At 38.6% G+C, this 13,696-nt stretch overlaps 1 long non-coding RNA gene across 1 annotated transcript; it reads right to left on the bottom strand.

Annotated features, from left to right (window-relative positions):
- Positions 1 to 3,872: 3,872 nt before the first annotated feature.
- LOC139189049 (uncharacterized) lies at positions 3,873 to 5,214 on the bottom strand. The gene is made up of 3 exons (XR_011572529.1): positions 4,984 to 5,214; positions 4,339 to 4,553; positions 3,873 to 4,135 (listed from the first exon to the last, which is right to left on the bottom strand). It is a non-coding gene; the product is annotated as an uncharacterized lncRNA (long non-coding RNA).
- Between the last annotated feature and the right edge of the window lie 8,482 nt (positions 5,215 to 13,696).

Genomic DNA, 13,696 nt, shown 5'->3' with positions numbered 1-13,696 from the left:
GCATCCCGGTTACAAGACCCTTGCATTTTTTGCATTTTTCGCTACCATGTACCCACCAGCCTTAAGATTTATACAGCTGAGTGCAGTGGTGTTTTACGATTTCTATAGGTGAGACACCACTTAGTGGCATAATTGTTTTTTTGTTATTGTTGTATTAGGACTATTGCTAAGGTTTTTGGAGGAATTGGGAAGTGAGATTAAGGAGGAACTATGGGTGGGTGTGGGAGTTGGGTTCAGTAACAAAATCAAATGTGAGTTTTCTTTAGCTTTAATTAATGTCTGTCCTTTTTGGTCATTTTGTTCAAAGTTATAACAAAAAATGCAAGCTTTATTAAAAATTAGGTGAGCTTACTAAAAATTGGGTGCCGATATAGGTACCCTTTATTTTTTGTTTATTTTTTGTTTTTATTAAGTTTGAATTCGAAATTGTTTTTTTTTTTTTTTTTTTTTTGTGGTTTTAAATGAAGTGTATGAAGGACTCAAATATGAAAACACTATAAAATTTTCAAGTTTTAAGAGTTTTTTACAAACATGGTTCTTAAATTTTAGTGGTTGTTTAACCTTGGTCCTCAAACTCTTTTTTTTGTTCTAAGTTGGTCCCTAAACTTTTTAAAATGTGTCAAATAAGGACAACAATGACAACGTTAGTTATAAAATTTGACAAGATATTAATAGTGGACATAATGAAATTAAACTAGCCTTCATGCATGCACTCACGAGAGTGTAGAAGGTATTTTTTGAATTACTGCATGCTACGTGCGACTTACACGTTTTAATGTATGTATATGCGTAAATTGACAAAAAGAAAGTCAAATATTTAAAGTAAATGAATCATTTCAGATTATGCTAGAAAAAACTCCTCATAAACCAATTAAAGTAGCTGAATTCATATAATAAAATCGGTTTTTATAGAATTTACATTAAGAATAGAGAAAATAATATTTGATAAACAATTGATTGAATCACATTATTGCTAACTCATTGTGAGGTTGAGTCCAGCCCCTCCTCCTTAGTGTAGATAATATCGTTTGTTAAAAAAAAAAAAAACAATCATTTGACAATTAATTTAATCACATTATTATCCGCGTGCGAAAGACTTTTTTTATAATCCGCATTACATGCCTCTTAAGAAGTTTTGAACGTATTTAAAAACAGAGAAAATAATATTTAATAAACAACTGATTGAATCACATTATTGCTAGCCCATTGTGAGGCTAAGTCCACCCATTCCCCCTTAATGTAGATAATATCGTTTGTTAAAAAAAAATTATTTGACAACTTATTTAATCACATTATTATCCTCGTGCGAAAGACCTTTTTTATAGCTTGCATTACACACCTCTTAAGATGTTTTGAACGTGTTTCAAAATAGAGAAATTGAATCACATTATTACTAGTCTATTGTGAGGCACTAATTAAAAATAAAAAAAACTGTACCAAAAAAGTAATTATTAAAAAAACACTATTAAAATGACGAAAATGCCCATGCCTTATTGGATACATTATTTTGTGATGCTGTTGACCCTAGAAATTACAAAGCCTACGTGGCGCGCAGGCCGAATATATTCTAAGCTAACTACGTCCTTCGGTGATTGCGGGGCGTGCCAACTCGTCAGCCGAGGCTCGGCCGAGGAGTAAATTTGATGATGCTGCGTTGGGTCGCGCTACTGACTTCTGCGTCTTGCGATTGCGGCCGAGAAAGGAACGCGTCTCGGCCTCTTGGGTTCTCGAGCCTGAAGACAAGGCTGCTATTTCTTACAAAGTTCACGAACCGAATTCGGCTTACAATGTGCCGAATGTAATAACTGTAACACCTTACCTCACCGAGAAGGCTAATGAGATGACCTCGACCAACAAGGATTCGAAAACCCTTCTCGACCGAGACTTGGATAGGCAATCGACCGTTCTCGCCGCAGTGCTGTTGATGCCAACGGAAGATACTGCGAGACCGACCGACTCTACGGTGACAGAGCTATCTATGCCGACTTAAGATATCACCGGTTGCTTCCACAGTGCTGTTGATGCCAACGGAAGATGTGTCAGCGAAAAAGGAAAAGAAAAAGATCTCAAGTTGTGAGAGTTTGCGCAGGGCAATTTTGTATTGATTTTTGTCCCCCTGAATGTTGCTTGCGACTCTGTATTTATAGCATCCATATTTCCCTGGCACGGCCTGATAACTTGTAGAGTCCCACTGCAATTCATACTTTGCGGAACCCAAATTAATCCTCAGAGACCAAAGGATATCTTTCAGATACTTTCGTGATTTTCTAAACCTCATAAAAACATATTCAAATAAGTCTTCTTATCATCATTGCCTAGTCCACCTAGGCTTGTCATCATTATCCAAGACCATCATTTCCCAAAAATGTTGCATGCATCCTGACCACATGAGTATTAAATTAATTTTTAATTGTGTTTTACTCAAACCCACCTGGATTCATTCCGTGTCTTGGTATCCCATCCATGCACCTTGAATCTGATAGAAGGAAACCCAAGTTCACTCGAACTGTCCATGTTTGAAGATATACTGATCGGATAATTAAAGGATAAATAATATGGCAAAACCATAATATTATCCTTTAACAATAACAAAAAATATTTTCACTTTTCCATCCGACGGTTGAGAACTATGTTTACCTAACGGCCTTGATTACACGGGCCGATAGTGTAAATTTGGGTCCAAACAGATGCCTTTGAAGTTTTTTGTCTTGGAGGCATTTTTGTTGAAGCTTGGTGACACCAAAATCACTATTCACCTTTTGTGTTGGCTTTATATATAGACTAGCCTTTCTACACACGCTTATGTGCGTGCGAAAGGTCTTTTTTACATAACGGGCGCTATGTGCCTTTAAAGATTTAATTTTTTAGATATGTTTGATTAATGAGTAAACGAAAATGACGTTAGAGCACTTCTAGTGTGTAAAGGCTCCCTTGGCAATAGGCAATTCGATCCCCTCAAGTGAATAGTAACTGCCTTTAACGAACAATAATTGCCTTTTACATCTCTACCCCTAATAGTAAACTGAATAGTCATGGCAATAGGCAATAAATATTAGTATTTTTTATTTTCTAAAATAATAAAAAAATAATTTTATTTTTGAATTTTGGATAGGATTTTTAAACAATCTCGTCACATCAAGTGTCATGATCTGAAAGTACAATTTTTGTGGATAGATTTCGATAAAAATTTTAACCAATTCCGTCGCGTGACGTGTCCTTCCATGTTTAGAATCGTTGATAATATTGAAATGTGGTGTAAGGCGGGAGAAAATGGTAAGGTATTTATAGAAAAAAAAAATTTTAATTTTGAATTTTTTTTTGATTTTGAATTTTTTTATTAACTTAATTAATTTGAACCATTGGATTACAAAAAAAATTTGAAATCCAACAGTCCAGATTGTGACATGTGGCCCACCTTAACATTTATGTTTTTTTTTCCTCATTTTTCTTATTTTTTTAATTTTTAAAGCAAAAAACCGGGACCATTGATCTGAAAATCAAACGGTATAGATTCAACGGCTACTAAGTGGGCTGCCATGCGAGTTCCACTGCGTGAAATCTTGTCGGTAAAGCGCTCCCCACGCAGGGGTGTTATGCATGCGCCTGACGCAAAAAAATTTATAACGTGGTTGAGTTCTCCCACGGGTTCCCCCTCAGCCCAATTGCTCGAATGGACTGGCGCCACTTTGGCAGGGGGTTGGATTGGAAATGGAGTTGGTCCACATGGCAAAGGAGGACGCTGGAAGTGCTCTTAATGTTACATTGAAGAACATGGGATAAAGTTTTTGAAGGTGCCAAAACTAAATAATGTTAAGTTTTGACGCATTGACCCAAAATAGGAAAAAAATGACATTCATAAGACAAATCACAAATTTAGAAGGGTGGAGATCTTTATGTGACATTAAGTACTAAATTTTTTAAAAATTACATCATAACTTAGATGGAAACAAAATATTTGTATGTACAACATTTCTTGCAATCCCATGTTGTGTTTGCGATCCTTATATAATGAAGCATGTAGTGTAAATAGGTAAACGCATTGCTCCTACGATGCTTTTGGTTTGACTTTTAAAAAAGCAAAACATTTGTATGTGTCAATCGGACTTCGTCATGCGGACCTATACGATTAATTAATCTGCAACAAAGATACAAAATGTACATAAACTTTGTTAATATAGAGTACATTGTATGAACTTAAAACATCAATACATCAACTAATTGATAAGGCAAACCAAAAGGTGACATAAGACAAAAGAATAAAAATAAAAAAGAAGAAAAATGTAGTTTACATCCATTATATATAGTTGAACCATAAATCATAAGGCAAAAGGAAAATACCTTTTTTTTTTTTTCTCTCTTTCTCTTAGTTTTTAAAAGGCCAACGGTTGCATTGCCTTCCAGAGGGCCTAATGGATGACCACCATTCTTGTCATCCCTTTCTATTTCATCTCTGGCAGGGAAAGTAGCCTTTTCTGTTTTTGACGCAGTAGCAGCAGTGCCTCACATCGACTCTCTCCAAAAGCCATTCCATCCTATTTGTTTGAAACTCAAAGCTACAAATATTTAGGACATAGTAAATTTAGTTATAAAAAGCATATAAATTCAACAACAAAAGTGAAATCTAATCAAATGAATGAAGGCATGCATATCTGAACTGTAATTACAAACTGTTACGGATTACACAACAACAACAACAAAAACTTCAAAGGAAATCCAAGTTGATAACTGAACAGTTTGGGAAAGGAGAGGCTAATATAACATGTATAGAAAATGTTCATATTAAAATTGACGATATATGGAGAAAACCCTAATATAAAATCAAAGTTTGCAAATTCGTTATCCTGCCATGAGAAGATCAATTTAAGTAACTAAGAATAAAAACATAATGAAAAGAAGTCCAATAGAGAAAGAAACTATTTTAGTTCTTTGATAAGGAGACTGAAACTGCCCAAAAAAAAAAACATGGAAAAATAGGTTGAATACCTGAGATGACCGTGGTTGATGAGAAGCAGCTGCTGCAATTGCCATGCGAGATGGAGAGATGAGCAGTGAGTGGTTGTTTCGACCCTTCTCAAGTCTCAATAGGTTTTTCTCAGATATCCCACAAATAAATTAGGGCTGAGGAAGTTAAATACTTAAGATTATCGAAGAACCCTGCTTTATTTTCCACGGAGATTGAACGTGGTGAAGTTTTGTGGGAGGAACGAAGAACGTGGTTGAAGTTTTGTAGGAGGAACAAAGAGCGTGCCGTCGTGGGAGAAGCGGTTCTTGGTTTTTTCTATTTAGTTTTTACATTTTCCGTTTAATTTTTTCGTGTAAAAAAATGTAAAATTTTCATATTTGTTTCACAAAATTGCCCCTGCAATATGTTATGTATTATTTTCGGTTAGTTTTAATTTTTTTTTGTTTCAGGAACTTTGTAGTCCACTTGGTTTTTGGTGAAGCCTTAGACATTAAAATAGGCTTCTGGCATTCTATTGGTAGAGATTTGCTTTTTGGTTGAAAATGACACATTGTCGAATATGCTAACAATAATTATTTTAGGAATAATATAGAATCACTGTATAATCTAAACGATCATTTACATTAAACCACATGAATATTTTTTTGTATATTATACGGTCAAGTCGGTTACAATCGAAGTTGAAGACTAATTTTTTTTTTATTTCATACAGTTTTAGTACTAATAAAAAAAAAACAGCTCCAAACCAGACCAACCAATTCAATTGATTGATTTTGTTATTTTATTCACATTTCAACATAATGCCTCTTCCTATACATATAGGTCGCGTGCTAGCTAAGGTGGACATTCAAAAAGTTGTCACATGCTTATTTAAATATTTCTTTAAGGAAATTCACGTTGTATCCTTAAATTGGGAAAAGGATCTTCGTTGGATCATTTTTCTGGAGATCCTAGGGATTCCATGATCGCGACCTTCATCGTACATCGTTCTATAAGAAATCATTTCAAAATTTAAAATTTAAAATTAAATATAAATAGTACTTAACGAAACTACTCACTTGCTTGGAAATGTATTATTTCTTATAGAAACATCATCCATGAGGGAATGAGATAGATTGTGGGTAATGGTGAAGACATACTCTTCTGGACCACTCAATGAGTTTTTCCTTACCCCATTTTTCATTTAATTCCCGTGAATGATAGGAATAATATTGATTGGAATATTAAAGTAAGCAACTTTATAGTTCATAATAGTTGGGATAACATTAAATTAGCTATTGTAGTTGATGATGACATCATTAGAAAAATTTGTTGCATTCCTCTCCCTCTACAGGAGTTAAAGGACAAGTTAATTTGGGGTTTAACCAATAATGGGAACTTTTCCATTAAGTCTGCTACCTGGCTACAAAATCGGAATAATCACTCTGGTAATCGCCTTACATTGTTAAAGAAAATGTGGAAGCTAACTATTCCTCCTAAGGTTAAAATGTTTGCTTGGCTTATCATTCAGGAAAGATTGCAAACTAGAAAACGCTTAAGTCATTTTGTTAAAAATATTGATAGGTTATGTTCGTTATGTAATACAGCTGAAGAAGATTAATGTCATCTCTGTTGTAATTGTGTTTTTGCTACTGTTTGGGCCCAAAAATATTGTTTTGGGCCGAGTTAGATCTTTTTTGGCCCAGTGTTGGACATGCCGGGTTTAGATTCATCATCGGCCCAAAAGTCGTAAATAGGTGTCATTAAGAGATATTCAGCCCATGGGCCGTGCGGTCGAAGTTGGCCATATCCTATCGGAAATTGGAATGTGGACGAATCCTGTTAAGAGGTGGGGTCTCGACGGGATTAGGATGCTGAGATTGAATACAGTCTGATAACAAATTATGTTCGAAGTCCTAGTAGGAATAGGATTGGGCGAGATAAAGTTGGATCATGAGAAAGAGTTCTAATCCCGGAGTGATTGGGATTCAATACAGGTTGGCTGCTATAAATAGGGAGGGAAGACATCGAAACAAGCCCCTCCAATTCAACACACAACTACCCTGCGCAAATTCTCTCAACAACCTTGAGATTTTGTCTTTTATTTTCACCGACATACCTCCAATTTGGATAAACAGCATTGTGAAGGCAACCGGTGATATCTTCAGTTGGCATAAACAACACTGTCGTCGTAGAATCAGTCGATCTCGCAGCATCTTTAGTTGACATAAATAGCACTGCAACGAGGGCGACTGTTTATCTATCCAAATCTCGGTCGAGAAGGATTTTCGAATCCTTATTGGTCGAGGTCATCTCATCAGCCTTCTCGACGAAGTGAGGTGTTACCGTTTACTGGGCTCGGCACATTGCACGTCGAGTTATTTTATGATTGGATACTCAAAAGTGGGATTTAGAGTTCGGCATTCCGACGGCTGAACCACGTTTACTGTTAAGACTTATATCCGCTTTGAGTATTTGTGCCCTTACACTTTGGTGTCGATTCGGAGTGAGTTTACTATAACGAATACCATCACTGTGACCGAATCTAACGACGACGATTTGTGAACTTCGTAACAATAGTAGCCTTGTCTTCAGGTTCAGAACCCAAGAGGCCGAGACGTGTTCCTTCCTCGGTCGTAATCACAAGACGAAGTCAGCTGCACGCTCAACGCAACGTCAACACATTTTACTCATCGGCCGAGCTCGACCGTCGAGTTGGCACGCCCGCATTCAATCGAATGACGTAGTTAGCTTATAGATTACTCAGTCTGCGCGTCATGTAGACTTGGTAGTTTTTAAAGTCAACATTTTAGCACGCCCAGTAGGACCCAGTGCTAAAACTACGAAGTTCATGCCAATTGAGACACGATCGGTTAAAAATAAAACAACTATGGGAAAATCAACAATCGATTTGTCAATTCAGAACATAGGACAAAATGTACCACAAGCACAGAATCCCCTTAGCACCGTGACACTTGAGTCCACAAGCGCGACTCGCCAAGAAAAGGAAGTTGGTCTCGGCGGCAAGCTTCGCAGTCTAGAAATCCCTAACAAAAACACATACGTTCTCAATGAAGGGATAATGGAGGATTGTGTTGAGGATGGTGGTGAAGGCTCTGATCCACCAATAAGATCGTTTCTTCGAAGACGACTTGACGAACAGTATCAGACGGTTGAACAGACATTTAGTCGAGGAATCGATAAACTGCATGATGTGATACGCAGTACCAGGAGACACAAACTAGATTGCTTGAAATACTGGTTAGCAAGGTTTACGACGACAGGTCCTTCGATTTTTCCCTGTAATTGCCACCAAGAAATAATTTGTTACCAATAGTACAGGCCGAGCCAATCCTTGCTCGGCTCAAACTAATTGACTTAGAAAAAAATAGGAGGATCAAGCAGTATATCAGACGGATCCGACCAAAGGATCGAAACATCTGTTGATATAATAGAGGTCCAAAGGATGATCGATTCGGCCTTGAAAAAAGGGCCGAAATTCCCAAAATTCATTCATCCATACCCGGCCTACGTGGAGAAATTTGAGTATCCCAAAGGTTTCAAATTTCGGATTTTAGCCTTTTTGCGAGAGAATCATCCTTGTCGTCATTAGAGCATGTCGCTCGATTTACAGCATAATGCCGAGATGTTAATAGTGATTTTCATAAGTTGCGGCTATTTAACTTCTCATTGACAGGCTCGGCATTCGCGTGGTATATTAATCTCCCTTCTAGCTCCATCCAAAGTTGGGAGGAGCTAGTCGAAAAATTCCATGAACAGTTCTATCGACCAGGAATAGAAATGTCAGTTTCCTCATTAGCCAGAATGGCTCAAACGACCGATGAGTCGCCCATGGATTACCTCACACAGTTCAAGTCAGCCCGAAATTGGTGCCGAGTACCTCTCCCGGAGGTCGAGTTTGTCAGGCTTGCCTTGAACGGGTTGGATGTAGAATATAAAAAGAAATTCTTGGGGGTAAATTTTCGGGATATGTATGAATTGGCTCAACACATCGAGCAATATGATTATCTACTTAGAGAAGAAAAGATGTCAAAGTCTCCAACCCGAGGAACAATCTACAAGAACCCTTTGGTCAGTTACGCATCGACCGAAGGAGAAGATTCCCAATATGCTAGAATAGATGCGGCCGAAATTGTCATAGATAAACCGTATATACGCAAGGCATTAGTTCATCCTAACTCCACAGATCCCAAAAGTCATTCGACCTCTGAAGAAACCACAATCAAAACATCAAAAATTTATACTTTTGATATCACCAAGGCCGATGCAATTTTCAACCAATTGTTGCTTGCGAGGATTATCAAACTTCGGCCAGGACATAACATCCCTAAGGCTAAAGAACTGAAAGGGAAGATATATTGCAAGTACCATAACTCGAACAAGCATACGACAAATAACTGTGTCGTGTTTCGAGATGCTATCCAAAGCTGGATTGATAACGGTAAACTCAAATTTCTGGAAAAGAAAATGGGTGTTGATACCAACCCATTTCCCACGACAACAGTAAATATGGTAGATTCTTGCCTACCCAGGGACAAAGGAAAAGGGAAAGTCGAGTTCGTTACAATGCAACGTATTCTGAAGCAGAATTTTCGGCCATAGTTCAACATTGATTTTTGTTCAAACAAGCCACCCACAGCTCTTTTGGGATCAGCTATTGTCAAGCCCATGACAAACTCCAGCACCAATGAAAAGGATGGGTTGGCGGTTTTATGCAGATAGTGTAAAGCAAATGTCAACACCGAGCCAAAGGAAAAGTTATCTCAGGTTATGATACAGCAACCTATGGCCGCAACACATCAAAAGATGCTCGATGCAGGTCAACATCAAAGGGTCTTTGATAGGCTCGGCCCTAAAGCACGATTTGAAGAGAAACCTTCAGTCAGACAGCGCCTCGACTTCAATGCACCATTTTATAACGAGGACTATTACGCACGTAATTCTAGTAGCTCGGGTTCTTCACGTAGCCAGAAAACTTTCAAACCTCCCGAACCTCGAGGTCAGCATTGGTATACTTATCACTCTTCTAAAGGTGTATACACTGCACTGTCCTAATCCCAAAAGCGTCGGCACCAAAGAATAGACTGCATGGCCCGCTGACGAGCAGTCCAGGAAATTTCAGTCTCTAAGTGGCGACCGAAAGAAAAAATTAGTAACGATGATGAACGACCATCCCCAACCATTATGACAGAGTTGGTTCAAGGAAAACAGCAGGTCAATCATGATTTTGAAACTACATTTGAGGAGGCCGACAAGCGGATCAAACTTCTTCTTCGGCCTAGGGAAATGAAGGCACGCCTTAAGCACTTCAAGGAGGAAGTTGAAAGCAAACTTTCCCCGCTAACCGCACAAGAACCTTTAATAAAAATTCGATGGAATTTACATCCACCTTTCCTTGGGGAGGCCTTGGAATACATGTGAGAGTTCCATAAAAAGCATTTGGCTAACGATTTATACAGTTTGCTGAAAGCATGTCAAGATACAATTGATCTAGTTCTAACTTGTCCAGATGCTGAATGAATTATTCAAAAGACCTCAGATCCAGGGTTGAAAGCTAGGTTCCAGCATATACGCGAAGCTCAAGTCCTCGGCTTTGAAGTGGACCCATACACTGATATCGACGCGGTATACCTTCCCTTCTCGTTCGATGACCTTTGGTATTTACGATACCACTTCGAAGTTTTTTTTTTCGTTTCTCTTTTCGGCCTTACGGCCGATGAAATGGAACGTGTCACACAATTGGATGCATATCTTGACACTAGGGATGCCCGCATCATGTACCAGGAGCAAGCTCATCTCCCGCTATGAGTCCCAGGTTCAATTCTGGTTCCAGGCGCACTTGGGGCCAATAAACATAACGATAAGGCTTTCGAATAGACATCACGGGAACATACCATTGAAATAGGAAAAGACGATACTCTCAATACAAATCCAACGGAATGAGGTTCCATAGAAGGTGGCCAGGAAGAAGAGGAACCCGAAGAAGAAGATCATAACCTGATGGGTCATTCGGTCCTTGATAACATGGAAATCAATATGGTACATGTTTTGTCGGCTGACTTTCAACCGAGCACATTCCAACCGAATTTCTTGGATGGCGACGTAGTTACTGAGGAAGCTATTCACGTTGACTTTGTAACTGTTACCGAAGCTGAGTCAACAACGAAAGATGACAACCTCAAGGCAGCTCTGACCGAATTATTTCCTCGATCATCGTCGACCAATCTCCATTATCTAAAGCTGTTGTATGTAACAGCTCATATCGAAGAATACCCTATCTCTAAAATTTTAGTTGACTGTGGAACAACTGTTAATATCATGCTTGTAACCATCATGAAGGCGTTACGTCACTCTAACGACGAACTTATTCCATCAGGGATAACCATGAGCAGCTTCGTCTGGGATAAATCCCAAACCAAAAGGGTGCTTCCACTAGAAGTGAACGTCGCCGATCGTAATCACATAACCGCATTTTTCATCGTTGACTCCAAGACCGAGTATAATGCACTGCTCGGTCGAGATTGGATTCATCAAACAAGCTATATTCCCTCATCATTGTATCAAGTTCTCATCTTTTGGGACTGTAAATCGGTTGTTGTTCATCCGGTCAATGCTCAGCCCTTCGAAGCTAACATGATTCAAGCACGATATTATGATGACCACGTCAGCTACATCACCTTACAAGGTTTCAATGAGGAAGGAATACCGACTTAGTTATCTGTTCAGAAGGCCATTGAGGTTAGCGCTGAAACTGTTCACCAGGATTCGGCGAGACTCGGGTTGGCTAGCTTCATTTCCAATCCTGATGTCTGACACCGTCAGACCAAACGCTAAGCGCCAGTTTCATCGACCATGGAACGATTTCTAGCTCATTGGTATGTGATTTCTAAACAGCCGAATTCGGGCGTTAACCTCGTAGAGTTCCTCGCCGAAGGAGACAATGGTCCTGTTTTATCTCTTGAAGACAATCGGCCTCAAGTCAAAGATCCATTGGAGGAAATAAATGTTGGGACGGTTAATGACCCTCGCCCACTATTTATTAGTGTTTTCTTGCCTCGTTCTATCAGATCTGAACTTTGTAAATTACTCGACGAGTTTAAAGACTATTTTGCTTGGAGCTATCATGAGATGCCTGGCCTTGACCGAACCCTTATCGAGCATGAATTACGTATCAAACTTGGATGCAAGCCTTTTGGACAACCTCCTCGACGGTTCTCAACCAAAGTATAGCTTGGCATAAAAGATGAAATTGTTCAACTTTTAAATGCCGGGTTTATCCAAACTGCTCGATACGTCGAATGGTTGGCGAATATCATACCAGTGCTAAAGAAAAATGGGGCCCTACGCATCTGCATTAATTTTCGAAATTTGAATCTGGCAACACCCAAGGATACATATCCCATGCCAATTTCAGATTTGCTAATCGACGCCGCAGCTAATCATGACATGCTGGTTATAACCAGATATTTATTGCCGAGGCCGATGTTTATAAAACTGCTTTCTGCTGCCCGGGGTCACTTGGAACCTACGAGTGGGTAGTTATGCCATTTGGTCTCAAAAACGCTGGTGCCACATATCAACGCGCGATGAAAACTATTTTTCATGACCTGATCGGCACAACCATAGAAGTGTATATTGATGACGTCGTGGTCAAATCGAAAAGTCACAGAACGCATATTGATGATTTTCGACAAGCGTTCCTTCGCATGCGTCGACATAACCTTAAGATGAACCCGGCCAAATGCGCTTTTGGTGTGTCGGCTGGTAATTTCTTAGGTTTTCTTGTCCACCATCGCGGCATCGAGGTAGACTAGAATAAAGCTCGTGCGATTATTGACGCCCCACCCCCGACGACCAAAAAACAACTCCAGTCTTTGCTCGGAAAAATAAATATTCTTTGCTGCTTCATAGCTAATTTCACTAGCAAAATGATGGAATTCTCTACGCTTTTGAAACTTAAGGACTCAGATAAGTTTGAGTGGCGTGAAGAACATCGAGCGGCTTTCACGTAAATCAAGGTTGTTCTTGCAATTCCTTTGGCAACAGATATATTTCTAGTACTATATATGTTAACATGTTAAGAAGCTATAACCAAATTTATAACTGCTCAAGCCAGCATCACAATTCCAATATTATAACAAAAAGCATCATCATGATTTATTCATTGTATCCAAACGGTCAAAGATACATAAAAATTAGAGTATTATTATCGATTTTTCATTTGAGCTAAATTTTTCTTGAATTCTTATTTTGGCCAATTTTTCTTTTGAACTGTCATTAATAGACAATTTCCCCCTTATTGTCGTGTTTCCAACATTTCATCAAATTTTCTGCCACAAAAGTTTGATAAAATGTGAGGAAGATGATTATGGGTGGGCAATTGGCCATTTATAATAGGTCATGGTAAAAATCAGCTAGATTTTCTAGGAATTATGCTTGAGGAAAATACTAAATCAGCTATACGGAGTTGCATATGCTAGTTGATACATTTGTTATAAGTATGTTTGAGAAATATCAATTTGAATGTTTCATGTGTGCAAATAGAAAGCTAGAATAAAAATCTCTTGAATGTTTATTTCTTTCAATTATGTTGGGCAGTGTTGTTCTCTCTCTCTCTCTCTCTCTCTCTCTCTCTCTCTCTCTCTCCCTCCCTCCCTCCCTCCCTCCCTCCCTCTACATGTCAAATGTAATTTCTTTTGAAGTCTTGTTTGATGTCAATCTTGCAGTACGTCC

This window comes from Malus domestica, chromosome 10 (genome assembly GCF_042453785.1).
Source record: "Malus domestica chromosome 10, GDT2T_hap1".
NCBI classification, from domain to species: Eukaryota; Viridiplantae; Streptophyta; class Magnoliopsida; order Rosales; family Rosaceae; genus Malus; species Malus domestica.
The sequence above is the reverse complement of the archived record's forward strand: the minus strand, read 5'-3'. Positions and strand labels throughout refer to the sequence as shown.